This window comes from Echiichthys vipera, assembly GCF_963691815.1.
Source record: "Echiichthys vipera genome assembly, chromosome: 3".
NCBI classification, from domain to species: Eukaryota; Metazoa; Chordata; class Actinopteri; order Perciformes; family Trachinidae; genus Echiichthys; species Echiichthys vipera.
Window position 1 is genome coordinate 29,933,750 of NC_139828.1, and position 13,248 is coordinate 29,946,997.

The 13,248-nt window shown below is 39.1% G+C and overlaps 1 protein-coding gene across 1 annotated transcript in view; it reads right to left on the minus strand.

The window, feature by feature from the left end:
- Positions 1-13,248, minus strand: part of naaladl2 (N-acetylated alpha-linked acidic dipeptidase like 2) — a gene marked incomplete at its 3' end in the record, with an annotated part of 492,390 nt that overhangs the window by 203,542 nt on the left and 275,600 nt on the right. The window lies entirely within an intron of this gene.

The following is a 13,248-nucleotide window of genomic DNA, read 5'->3' on the forward strand; positions in this document are numbered from 1 at the left end:
CGAGTTTCCCTGATACACATTCAACAGTGGCACAGCAGCACAACTAAATGATTAGCGCCTCTGCTATATAAATCTCCCCAAATGCAATTGTAAATATTTAAAGCAGCCAGAGTCATGGACGAGCGAGGATTCAAGACTAAACAACCTCAGACATTGCCACTGTTAATATAACAGTCTGTTATTGGTTATTGGTCGTTCTAAATTAAGTTGAAGGCAACAAATGCTAAATGTCGCCAGTTTCGCTCAATGACAGAACCTGGAGCATGGCCTGTGTAGGACCTCCAGAGAAAGTGCTGTTTAAGGTATTATTTGTGTCTGGTTGGTCTGCTCAGTGTCCCAGTAAGGGAGCCGTAGATAAAGACATTTTTATACTGGTTTCGATAGGAGATAAGGTGTTTTACAACCTCAAACCCTCCTAGGGTAATAAAAATACCAGAACTCCAGGACGAAGGACCCCTTTTAACCTAAATCTACGTCAAATTTGACCGCAATTCGAACCGGAGGAGCTGTGCTTTGTTGGGAGACAGAGGGACTTTCAGTAATAAAATCTACACAACAGAACTTTGTGTAGAAGTTTGGAAAACAGTTAAAGTTCGATGTTTCATCGCAACTGGCTGTTCAAAGACATTCTTGCAAGTGTGTAACAGTATATGCATTATTTGTATATTGTTGTGATTATATTTATGTGGTTTCAGAAGTGCGAAGTCTCTGTCTAATTCCTGAAATATTTTGTCTTTTAATAATAGGCCCGTCACTATATCTAGGAGAATATGATGATGTGTAGTATCTGTATCTGTTAAAACTGGTTAAATTGGATATCAGAAAGCTTAATAATGGAAAATCAACCAAAAATAGTTTAATCTTAGAATTAGAATTCCGGCGAAGAAAAGCAGTTGATTCGCTCGGAGTCAAAGGGATGGGTTAAACCGAGACACCCCCCTTTTCTGAGTAGAAAAGGAAGAGACTGCTGTCTCTGCTCTTATGCATCTGCTCTCTTCACACCCCTCGCTCTCTACACCCCACGCTCTGCACCTCCTCTCCTGCATCTCTACCTTTTCGCACCTCTGACCCCCTCCCCTGCTGCTCGTTTCTCTTGTTAACCCAAAGTTAGCAAGAGACGTTACTTTATATTTTGTTCCTTACTAAAGTATTTTCGTATATTAATCTATTTTTATCACGTGACTTTTTAAGTTTTCTACGACACGTTTTTTTTTATAAGTAAAGTTTAAACCCTCGTGCTGTCTTTGCCTTTTTGTCCGGCCGGCAAATTGCATCGAACTCGCGACTCCAGCCCCACAGAACCGATCAGAACCCATTTGTCAACCCACAAACCACCTCCAGAGGCAAGCCACCTGAAGAGCCACGACGGGACCAGACGTGACCCGCCGATCCAACCGCGCAGCTGACCCAGTCTATAACAATATAAATATAAATATAAATAAATAACTAACAGGTATTAAACCTTCACCAAAGTTTAATAAATATCCTGTCTTATTTTGGTGTGGTGACCTTACTTTGAGGTAAAATAAATCCTAAATTTTAACGAGTCGTGTTAATTCATAATTAATTCAGCAACTACTATATTCCAGCCATAATAAAAGTAGGCTCTCTCTCCTACACATGTATCAGGGATGGTGCTGGGATATAATGTCAGCCGCTATTATCAGATCAAATTCAGAGTTTATTTAAATCCCACTCCACACAATATAAAATTATGATGCTATGCTATAACATCATGTTTTCCCACATAAATAGTAAATAGAAGGGGCCGGAAATACATCTTCTCTCCATCATTGAGAAATTCTGGATCTGCCCTCATTACAGCTGCTTGAGATCAGTTGAGACTCGTTCGGTGACTACATTCTAGCATCTGTCTAAGGTTGGCTGGAGAAAGAGCAGCACACATAAAGATGGTTAGAAACACCAGAGCGGTTCAGCCATAGGCCTAAATACTTGAGCCCGGGTAGTCTGCTTGTGAAGCCCCACAGGTGGTCAGCCTGCCTGCAAGACCCTGCAAATTTCTGTTCTGCAACTAAAGTTTTGGCAACCCGTCTGAACCCAGTTATGTCAGTTAGACCAAGACTCAGATGAGTCTGTTGTGCACCAAAATTTGCGCCTAGCAGACAAGATCAGAATGGTTGGTGTAGTTAGCATCTTTTATTTGTTTCTGTTGACACAGCTACCATAACAGTGTGGTTCCTCTCTGTACTGAAAGTTCTCTGTGCACTGGAGGTTTCAGGATTTCTATCTGGCTTTGCATATTTGACAGTATTTTTTTTTTCATTTTAGCCTAATAATTATTCTGAATAATGTTGGACTTTTTCAACAAATGTTCTAATATTTAAAATAAATCAAAATATATTTCAACTTGCGTGTATGTGAGTGTAATTTTTAGCCAGTTTTGACAGACCAACATAGTATCTTCATGAAGCATTCGTTGTATTTGTTGAGCCCACTAGATGGAGCTCTTGGTTTAAAGAAAAAGGCTCAATGAATGGTGATTCAGTGTGTTTTCAACCCTTCGTTGAACAGAGAGCTCAACAAATACAACTAATGCTTCATGTAGCTCCACTTCACTCAGACATCACTACTACATAGTATACATTTTTTCTAAAATGTGACAGTAAAGCTCTGAACACTTTGATTGTCAGTCAAATTATATTCATTCATTCATCTTCAACCGCTTGTCCCTGTCGGGGTCGCGGGGGGCTGGAGCCGATCCCAGATGACATCGGGCGTGAGCCGGGGTACACCCTGGACAGGACGCCAGTCTATCGCAGGGCACATAGAGACGAACAGAGACAGGTAACCATTCACACCTACGGGCAATTTCAGAGTCATCAATGAACCTAACACATGCATGTCTTTTGGATTGTGGGAGGAAACCGGAGTACCCAGAGAAAACCCCCGCTGACACGTGGAGAACATGCAAACTCCACACAGAAAGGCCCCAGCCGGGATTTTGAACCAGGCGACAGTGCTAACCACTACACCACTGTGTAGCCATCCAATTATATACATTTTTTAATTTTCAGTTGAGTTTGGTAAATTAGTTTGTAAGGAAATGAAGGGCTGAAGTTGGCTATGATGAATGGAGATTAGTCGGATAGAATTTTTTTTTTAAAAGCAAAGGGGTTGCCTTATCAGCTACTTCACTTTGTTCAATCCATTATTCGACAGGACGACAGATGTAGAGATGAGACGACATCATTTTTGTGCAAAACTTTTTATATGATATCACATGAACCTCTTACTGAGAGTTACTGCATATTGGAAACAAGCAAATATTTAAATGCATTGTGTGGATGGTTTAAATTACAAAACCCAACTCCAATGAAGTTGTGACATTTAGTAAAGTGTATATAAAAACAGAAAACAATGATTTGCAAATCCTGTTCCATCTATATTCAAATAAATTCACTACATGGACAAGATATTTAATGTTCATACTGATAAACTTTATAGGTTTTTTTGCAAATATTTACACATTTTGGAATTTGATACCTGCACATTTAGATGGGACAGGGGCAACAAAAGACTGGGGAAGTTGAGGAATGGTCAAAAACACCAGTTGAACAGGTTCATTGGAAACAAGTGAGTGTCATGACTGGGTATAAAAGGAGCATCCCTGAAAGACTCAGTCATTCAGAAGCCAGGATGGGGCAAGGTTCACCACTTTGGTGACACCCCAAATGTGTGAGCAAATAGTCCAAAAGTTTAGGGACAACATTTCTCAATTTACAATTCAAAGGAATTTAGTGATTTCATCATCTACAGTCCATATTATCATCAAACGATGAACAGAACCTGGAGAAATCTCTGCATGTAAGCGGCAAGGATGAAAACCAACATACTGCATTAAAAACTGATACATTCTGTAAAGGATATTACTACGTGGGCTCAGGAACACTTCAGAAAACCATTGTCATTTAACACAGTTCGTTAAAACTCCACTATGCAAAGTGAAAGCCAAATATCAGCAACAAACCTGTCTCCCATTGAAAAAGTGTGGCGCATTATGATGCACAAAATACAACTAAGGAGACACCGTACTGTTGAGCAACTGACGTTGTACATCAAGCAAGAATGGGAAAGAATTCCACCTACAAAGCTTCAACAATTAGTGTCCTCAGTTCCCGAACACTTATTAAGTGTTGTTAAAAGGAAAGTTGAAGTAACACAGTGGTAAACATGTAACCTGACTCTCGCCAGATGAATTTGGTTCCGCCTTGCTTCACTCATACTTCCTGGATCGCTTCAAAGTAAAGTGATTACAGGAGACTGGGCCTTATCAAAAATCCTTGCATTTGATTGGATAAACCACTTTTCTGTCATCTTTATTGACGTGCTACTTCAACCACTCACATTGAAACCAACCTGTGACGCTGATGAGAGCGACGCAGGGAAAAGCCAAACAGAACAGCCGACATCGTTTCCACCAACAAAAGCCTTCAGAGCCGTTCTCTGGTGTTCTTTTAAAGAAGAAATATTCGCTAGATTGGAAACACGAATGAAATAGCAGCATCGATGTTGACGCCTGCTCCCTCGATGCCATTGTTGTCTGAATCACAACAGTCACTTCTCTGCTACGTCACATCTATAAAAAACCCCACCCACCGGTGCTGATGATCTGAAATCACTTTCCTATGGAGCGATTCCAGATGATGGAATGGAGCTAGTTGGAGGAAAGGTGGAACTAAATTGATCTGGCAAAATTCAGGTTAGTAAACAAAACCCTGTCCCAGCTTTTTTGGAAAGTGTTGCAGTCATGAAATTCAAAATGAGTGAATTTTTGCACAAGAAATACCAATAAAGTTTATCAGTTTGAACCTTAAATATCTTGTCTTTGTAGTGTAATCAATTGAATACAGGTTGAAAAGGATTTGTGAATCATTGTATCCTGTTTTTATATATGTCTAACACAACGTCCCAACTTTATTTGAATTGGGGTTTGTATTCAAAATGAGTCATTGTTTTTGGAGGAATAGCTTTTATGTGATTTTAGAACAGTTTCTGCTGTGATTATTTCTGTAAGTAAAATGTTGAATGATGTCAATAGTGTCTTTTGAGTCCAACAGACACAACAGCATTACGCGGTATTTTGTATTGTATTGTATCCCTTTAATGATCTCCTTCCTTTTGTCACACTTGTGTGTTTGTGTCTCTGTCCACAACTAGTCTCGCATACTACTGGATCCATCAGCCAAATATTCCATGTGCACATTCATGGCTGTATGCTCAAGGGCCTATCTGCTAAGGACCATTAACTGCTGACTCCTCACTGAGCTGCACCCTATATCTAGTTGGATATGGATGAAGAGGTGTGTTGGACTGAAGAGGGACTGTGGATTTTGACCAATGGAAACAGCTTGAAAGCTGTGACACCAGAAACATCAGTGGTAGGAGGATAACTGCCCCCTACACTCTTCAGGGACAAACAAACTGCATGCATAAAGCATGAAGAGCAAAACAAACAACCAGTTTTTGGATGATCTTTTCATTGATCCATATGCAGCATGCTGGTCCTATATTCTAGATCTATTTCTGAAGAAAAGGAAAGAAAATGAGGAGACAATAATACTAAATCGTGTTTATTCCTCAAACACAGATATGATGAAGCAACAGGAAGAGCTGTATTGTAAATTTACTCAATGGAGAAAACAGATACACGTGGATTGTGATTTTTGGATAATGCTTTAGTAAAACAATAAACATGCAAAAAAATATGTTTGCTTCCAATAACATTAAAATTATAATCCGTGAGATTTTCCTGAAATCAAACCCCTTTTTTATACTATTGACTATTTGCTCTTCAATAGCCACTGGAAGTAGATACATTCAAGTATTAGTTCTCTATATGGAAGATTTAATTGGCAGTGGCTGCGGCTGTCATTTCTGCATCAAGTCTGTATTAAAAGTCCCATATTGTAAAAAGTGATATTTCCATGTCTTTTTTTATTATAAAGCAAGTGGAGGTGCTATATACAGTTATTACTATGAAACTATGATACTTTTAAAAACTTTGATTCAATTCACAATACAATTTTCTCACTCATTAGTATGTAGCTACATGTAGTGAAAAGCAGCATGTTCTACTGAAGTTGAAGTTGTAGGGCATGCTTTTCCTTGAGTGGAGAAAGTAGAAAAAAATGTCTGAAAGGAGGCATTGACAGCAGTCTGTGTCCTGAGCATAGATTGTATAAAAAATGGTGGTCTCTCAACCTGATCCAATCGTACTCAACTATGGGAGTCTCCATCTTGTCAGACTTTGACTCTGCCTCATTTCCTCTTACCAAAAAAGGGCAGATGTAACGTTGGGGGTAGGGAGAAACGTCCATCTTGCTGCATATACCTCCAAGGGCCAGTGGCTAGCTGTCGACCAGGGGGCCGCACCCCTAATTATTCATAAACCTTAACCTCCAAAAAATAAAAACTAGCCTGGTACAAAAAAATTCACCCCCCTCAGTGTTGTCATGGAGATGACCTAAACCATACAGACTAGAATGGTTTCTGTACCAGGCCTTAAATTGGTTTAATTATGCTGAGAAAACGGCCTATTTAGAAACAGATGAGAAACTGCTCTATGGTGCAAACTACTCCTAGTGGACACTCGGAGAACTGCAGTTTTTTGCACTTCCTTATTGGATCAACCAGGAAGTCGCTGTTGTGGGGCTTGGTACTGAGCAGATCTGCTCATGGGGGTTAGACTATACCTATACACACTTTTACCTCATTATTTGAAACTTTGGTCCTGTTTAGTATGAACATACAACATTATAACAAGATGTACTGTATATGACAGAAAATAAGGAAAAGCATATTAGGTCCACTTACAATTTGTATGTGGTTTAGGCTACTGATGATACTATTTACATTAAAGTAGATTATTTACATTAAAGTCAACTTGTTTTAGATGTCATTATTTTAATCTTTCGAAATTCTGTTATCCTCCAGAAATTTCCGGAAAGATTGATATCTCAAAACCTGAGAGAGCAAAAAACAGACAAAAAAAAACAAACCACTTCCCTTTCAAATTCAGGAATGCCAGCGGCGGGTGCATTGCTAATTTAACAGAGGGTTAGGGTAATTGGAGAAGCATGCAGTATTCTGCTGAGATCGGGTTGTTCGTGGAGCTGCGGTTCCTCAACCTTCTCACAGTCCTCTGTCCCATCAACAACTTCATTTGACATAATATGAGCAAATGCATTGATAACCTGTTTCACCGGGGAGGAAAAAGAGGAGAAAAAGGACTGTGTATCTCTGCATGTAACAAGCATACATGTAGCTCTGATGCCATCCAAATCCCAACATATGTTAAATCCTCCACCTGCCTTCCACCTGAATGAATGACGTTTACTCCCCCTGTAGGCTGTTGCTTTTTAAATGATGCACTGTACTGATGTATGAGTGTTTACTTTACTTTTTTACTTTGGTGATTTACTTATGATCAGTGGCATTGCCTGCATTTTAGGTAATGTGATTCATAGTTTCCTCATTACAGTATTTTACCAATCTGTTTTTAATCAGAATGTTTATTTTTATGACCGATCCGTGGATTAACTGCAGACGGCGAATCACAATGACTTACACAACCTCTACTGTATATAGTATAATAGCAGGAAAAGAAGATTACTTTTATTTATCCCACAATGGGGAAATTGAATTTTTTCACTCTTATTATTAATCATGTCACACACACACACACACACACACACACACACACACACAGGCAATAAAGGAGAGATGTTAGAACGAGGGGGCTGCCAGTGACCGGCGCCTCGAGCAGTTGGGGGTTTAGTGCCTTTCTCAACAGGAGATGAACTGGCACCTCTCCAGCCACCAGTCCACGCTCCATACATGGTCCACACAGGGACTTGAACCAGCAACCCTACGGTTCCCAGCCAAGTCACCTATAGACTGAGCTACTGCCGCCCCACTACACACTACACACACTGCACATTTAACTTTTTAAGTTTTTGTTGGTCAAAACCTACACAATGTGGGTGCCAGGCCTAACAATGACCACTGTGTTGGTATTGAACTAGCAATGGCAGTTGTGCTCCACTTCACCGGCTGCAAGATAGAGTCTTATTATTTTTAGTCATATTGTGTCTCTTTGTGGCCTTTTGTATTTTCTTGTTTTGAATCTATTTGTACACATTTTACATTGTTTTTTTGTCTGTTTGTAGTCACTTTGGGTTGTTTGTAGTAGCTTTGATTCTCTTTGGGGTTGTTTTATCTATTTTTTTTTTTTGCATCACCTCATTGTCAATTGGCGGTTGTTTTGCATCACTTTGTAGTTGTTTTCCATCTATGTGATTATTTCCATCTATTTTGTGGTTGTTTTGCACCTTTGCAATCATTTTGGGTCATTTGTAGTGTGTTTTTGATCGTTTTGTATCTGTTTTATCATTACCATTTAGTATCACTTGGTGGTTGTTATGTATGTTTGAAGTCATTTTGGGTTGTTTGTAGCTATTTTGTGTATGTTTGTGGTCATCAAGCACCTCTTTGTGAATGTTTTGTGCGTTCATTTCTTTTTTGTGACATTTTGTGAGTCAGGGCCCCCGACCCTTGAGCCCCTGGGCCTGTGGGCCCATTCAGTAATCCATCCATGAAAATTTCCTTCAAAATAAAAGCAAATATTATTTCTAGAAGACAGCGTTGGATATGATGGCAGAGTGTTGACAATAAACATGTTACTTTATAGATGCATTAAGTGCTTTATAATACAAACAAATATATTGCTAAATTAGCAAATGACCACTGAAATAACAAGGTTACATATAGTAGTATTAATCGTGTGAGTTCCATATAAACAACACAGGAGGCAGCATGGAATCATGGGACAAAGACTAAAGGCCTATTGTGCATCAGACACACACACACTTACTGTACTGTAAACAACTGAGGTCCCCAGACAAAGCTCAGAGGGGTTTAAATAACACCCCTGTAGACTACTAAATCTGAAAATGCACACAGACATCTACACAGCTCACACACAAAGAAACACATCCTTGTGAACAGAAACACACAACTACACAGCTCCATGACCATTTTTTTTGGAGGGAGGGCAGATGATGGATTTGTCACTCTGGTCTTTTTCCGTCTAACAATGTACTGTCCACTGTTGACAATTTGTTTTCAAATGGGGCAACCTGCTACAAGCCACCCACACTCTGTCCGGAGACTAGACTCACATCCATCTGTGGAACAATACCCAATTAAAGCGCAAGCTCCTCTCCATTTATTTTGTATTCTTCTAGCTACGAAGGCCTCCCTTATTTCTCTCTTTTTACCCTCATTTCTCTTCCTCTTGCCTTTTTTTTGTCTATCAACCCCCCTGTTATCCCCCCGCTTTGTGTAAATCCCCTACAATAGAACTATCTTGTTGAATTATAATTGGTTCCCAAGCACCCATTCCAAAACTATCAGTGCAGCAGCGTCTAAACCTGGAAGACAGGTCCCAGCAAAGTAAGATAAGTAGCAAGTATTACGGCCGTTGAACAAACATGATTAACGACATGCTTAGACGTGCTTCTAAATATTTGGAGGTTGGGAGCATACCTGGGGCAGCTCTGAGACTCTTGAGATAATAAATAGAGCGATAGAGCATGCCAGAGATGCAGTTGCTATCTAACAGACAAGTAGGTACAACAAGGCGAGATGAGACGGTTAATATAAAACTAAGGAGGGATCCTTGGAGGATTATTTGGTTAGTGCAGTGTTACTCTGTAACGATGCATCTGACCTTTTTGATCCTTTTGATTTGAAAAAAACAAAACAAAACACTTTGCTGTGTGAGGTCATAAAGGGTCTGTACACAATGCTAAACTGGCTATCTAGAAACATTTGAACACTCTGCTATAGAATGCCCACCAAGGACATGTAACAGCAAATATATCCTTACTTTAAGAGCTGTCTACATGCTGTCTATATGCCACATTGAACACAAACAATGTACAGTTATGCAGTGGATGAGCCATTCTCTGTTTCTACACATATTTTGTAAATGTAGCTAAAACAGAGATTTGTAGATAGAAACAAACAGGTGATGTGAACACTGTTTGATTCAGACCTAGGATATTTCAGGCCAAACTGTTACCATGGTTAGGATTAGGGGGCCTAGTTTCAAAACTCTGAATTTGCTGCTCACATTTCAGGTTTTTTCAGTGATTCACATTGGTCTACATTGATGGCTGTTTCTAACCTGGGAACAAGAAGATTCTGCCAAGCTCATCTTTCATTTGCTTTGGCACAGACATCCGGCCTCTCGCAAGCACGACCATTTATCTCATGTGGGGCAGGTTTAAGAAGATGACTGACAGAGGTGCATCGTGCTTAAAATGTAGTTACCGAACATACTGTAACTGGCATTCTCTGACAATTTACCAGGCGCACAAAACTCAGATCAAACTGTCAAACTAGGCAGCAAATACTTTATGAATTAAGATTATGTTACTGTATTTCCTATTTCTCACCTCAAATATCTTCAGAAACACATTTTAGTATATTGATTAGCTGTTATCTGTATTTAAAGAAAACCATACATCTGAGCTCTGGAGTATGACACATAGGGGTGGGTAAACACTGTTAATCTGCACACACTTTCTACACCAAAGTGTCTCAGAGCTGGTTAAAAATCTGCAAAGTATCCCTTTAGTAATATCATCTTCCTACCCAACTCCTTATATTCACATTACAGTAGTGGTTAGAAATGTTAACTAATTCTTATTTTCTTTTCAGATTTCTGAGAAATTTGGTTAAAATTTGTGTTAAATTTGGATGACAATTTGACTACTCAGAGGTCTGTAGGCATGATTAAGAATAGGGACATCATCGTCAGAAAAACAAATAGCAATTATTTACATGGGGAGATAAAGTTGAAGCAAGAAATTAGTCTGAAAACTGTGATAGCAGATCTTTATCTATAAAAAAAGACTGGATGATAATATCTTTTTATTGATTAAGAGTACATGTCTGAAGATGGTTGTACAACTCTGCTGGTCGACATTTCCGAATTAAAACATCTGTACAAAATCAGATTTTAGATTTCTTTAGTAATGCTGGGACATTCAAAGGGTATAGGATTATCAACATTTTCAATCAAGACCACTGACAGTTTGGACATTTAATATTGCAATTTTACTGTAAGAAAACATAGTATATTATATAATACTGTAATACAGTCTTCAGCACAGTCTTCAGTCTTTAACCCAAACTAAACCCATTAAATAGTCCTTTTGTGAATTGTTGTATCTTCAGAATATCAGGTGCAAAGGCAGCTTTTAGACAGAACACTGAAAATATACAGCTGTGGTTGATGCACTACCAGTCGAAGTGGACTTATAGAGCAATATATAGTCAATTACGCTCTAGGTAGCAAGATTTGAATTGAAAAAGTGTTGAGTTGAGTGAGCAATTGCCCTCAGGTAGATAAGATTGAGGTACACTGCATACAAGTTCCTGTAGGTTTTCTTTCCTACAGCAGTATTTACAACAGCGCTAATGTCTCTTGGGTATTACGACCGTGTGATGTTTGAGCGTAAAGTTTATATAAGCCATATTACTTAAAGAAGAAAGTCTTGGAGATGCTGCAGCAAGCATTAAGAGCTTACCGCAAAGTCTGACAGAATAAATTAATTTGATAGAAAAGGCAGAGCAGCAGCACACATTGTCTGAGCTTGTTCCTTTTTCTCTGAAAGATATTTTTATTAAAGAAAATCAAAAGTTACTTTCTCTCTGTCTCCTCTTTTTCATCCTCATTATATGGCTATGGCAGAGACTGTCGCTTCATTACATCTGAATGTCACAGGTAGACTGGGCCATTCCAACTAATGAGTTAGTTTATGGTAGAGTAGGGGAATATGGGAACATTGCGTTGTAAGATCTGTTCACTCTTGACCTCTTGTACCTGCCTAGATGCCTGGAAAGAACATGAGACTTCCCTGAGGATGGATGACTAACACAAATAAAAAATAGTGTAAGGCATAACCTGAAGAGACAAAGAGAGAAGTCAGAGGAGGAGTAAAAGGCAGGTTTTAATGAGGCAAATGAGAGGGTGTGGAGATGCGCTGCTTGCTGCTGATGAAAGAGGAGATTAAGAGATGATAGAAGGAGAGGGAACAAGGTGGGGAGAGCGGCATTTAGCTTTAGGGAGAAGGGGAAGAACAAAAAAGAAAAGAAGGAGGCGGAGGAGGAAGGACATAAGAGAAAGTGATGATGTGTGTGTGTTTTTCAAAAGGCAGAAGTTTTCAAAGTTTAAAGAGATGGTGAGAGTTGGGAAGAAGATGTCTGGGAGGGTTGAACATATCAGCAAAACACCCCCAGGTTGGAATAAAGAGATAGTTTGGGAGGCTGAATCATAGAGCTGATATACTTAATCAGTAGAATGGCCATTGCAGATTGTGTGTGAATGTGAAGTGTGGGATGGAGTAAGAGTTATTTTTATTTAGATCACACAGAGTGGATTCCTGCCCCTCTCAAAGAATAGGTGACATACTTTTGGAAACAGTCCTAATTTCTTGTGATTGTTTCTCTCATTATTGTTTCAGCTATCATGTTGATCTGTTATAGAGTGCAAGAATGTGTAAAGATAGATGACTGAAAGCATGAAGAGTGTGAGGAGAACATGGAGCTGAGGACAACAAAGTGGGACAAAATTAGGAACACAGATGCAGGTGAAATAATAATAATAGAATGGGTGAAAAACTAAAGGTCCTAAATGTATGTTATTATCCACATACTGTATTGTATAATAAAGCATCAAGATGTTGCTTTGGTGAATATTATTAAACTATACTATTGGTCAGAAATGACTTAATCTATGCAAACTATGATATTCAACTGTATTGTAAATACAAATTGCCTTGTCTTGAATTATCTTTATATGTTAGTTAGCCAGTGAGCCTCTACATATCTGCAATTAGTTGTGCTAATGGCATTAGTAGTTAGACTTTGTATCTGAGGTATGTTTCAATATTAAAGGAAGGACTAATTGTAGACTAATAGTTTGGGGTCCCTAGGGGTCATTGCATCAGGGGACTGACAGTAACGTAGTAACATAGTAACATAGTAACATAGTAACCATACACTGTATAAAAAAATGGACGTAGCGTCTACGTCAAGGTCCGTTCTCTCAACTTGATCCAATCGTATTTGCCTGCGGGAGTCGCCATCATGTCAGACTTACACTCCGCCTCATTTCCTCTTACTAAAAGAGGGCATTGATGTGACCCTGGGGGGAGG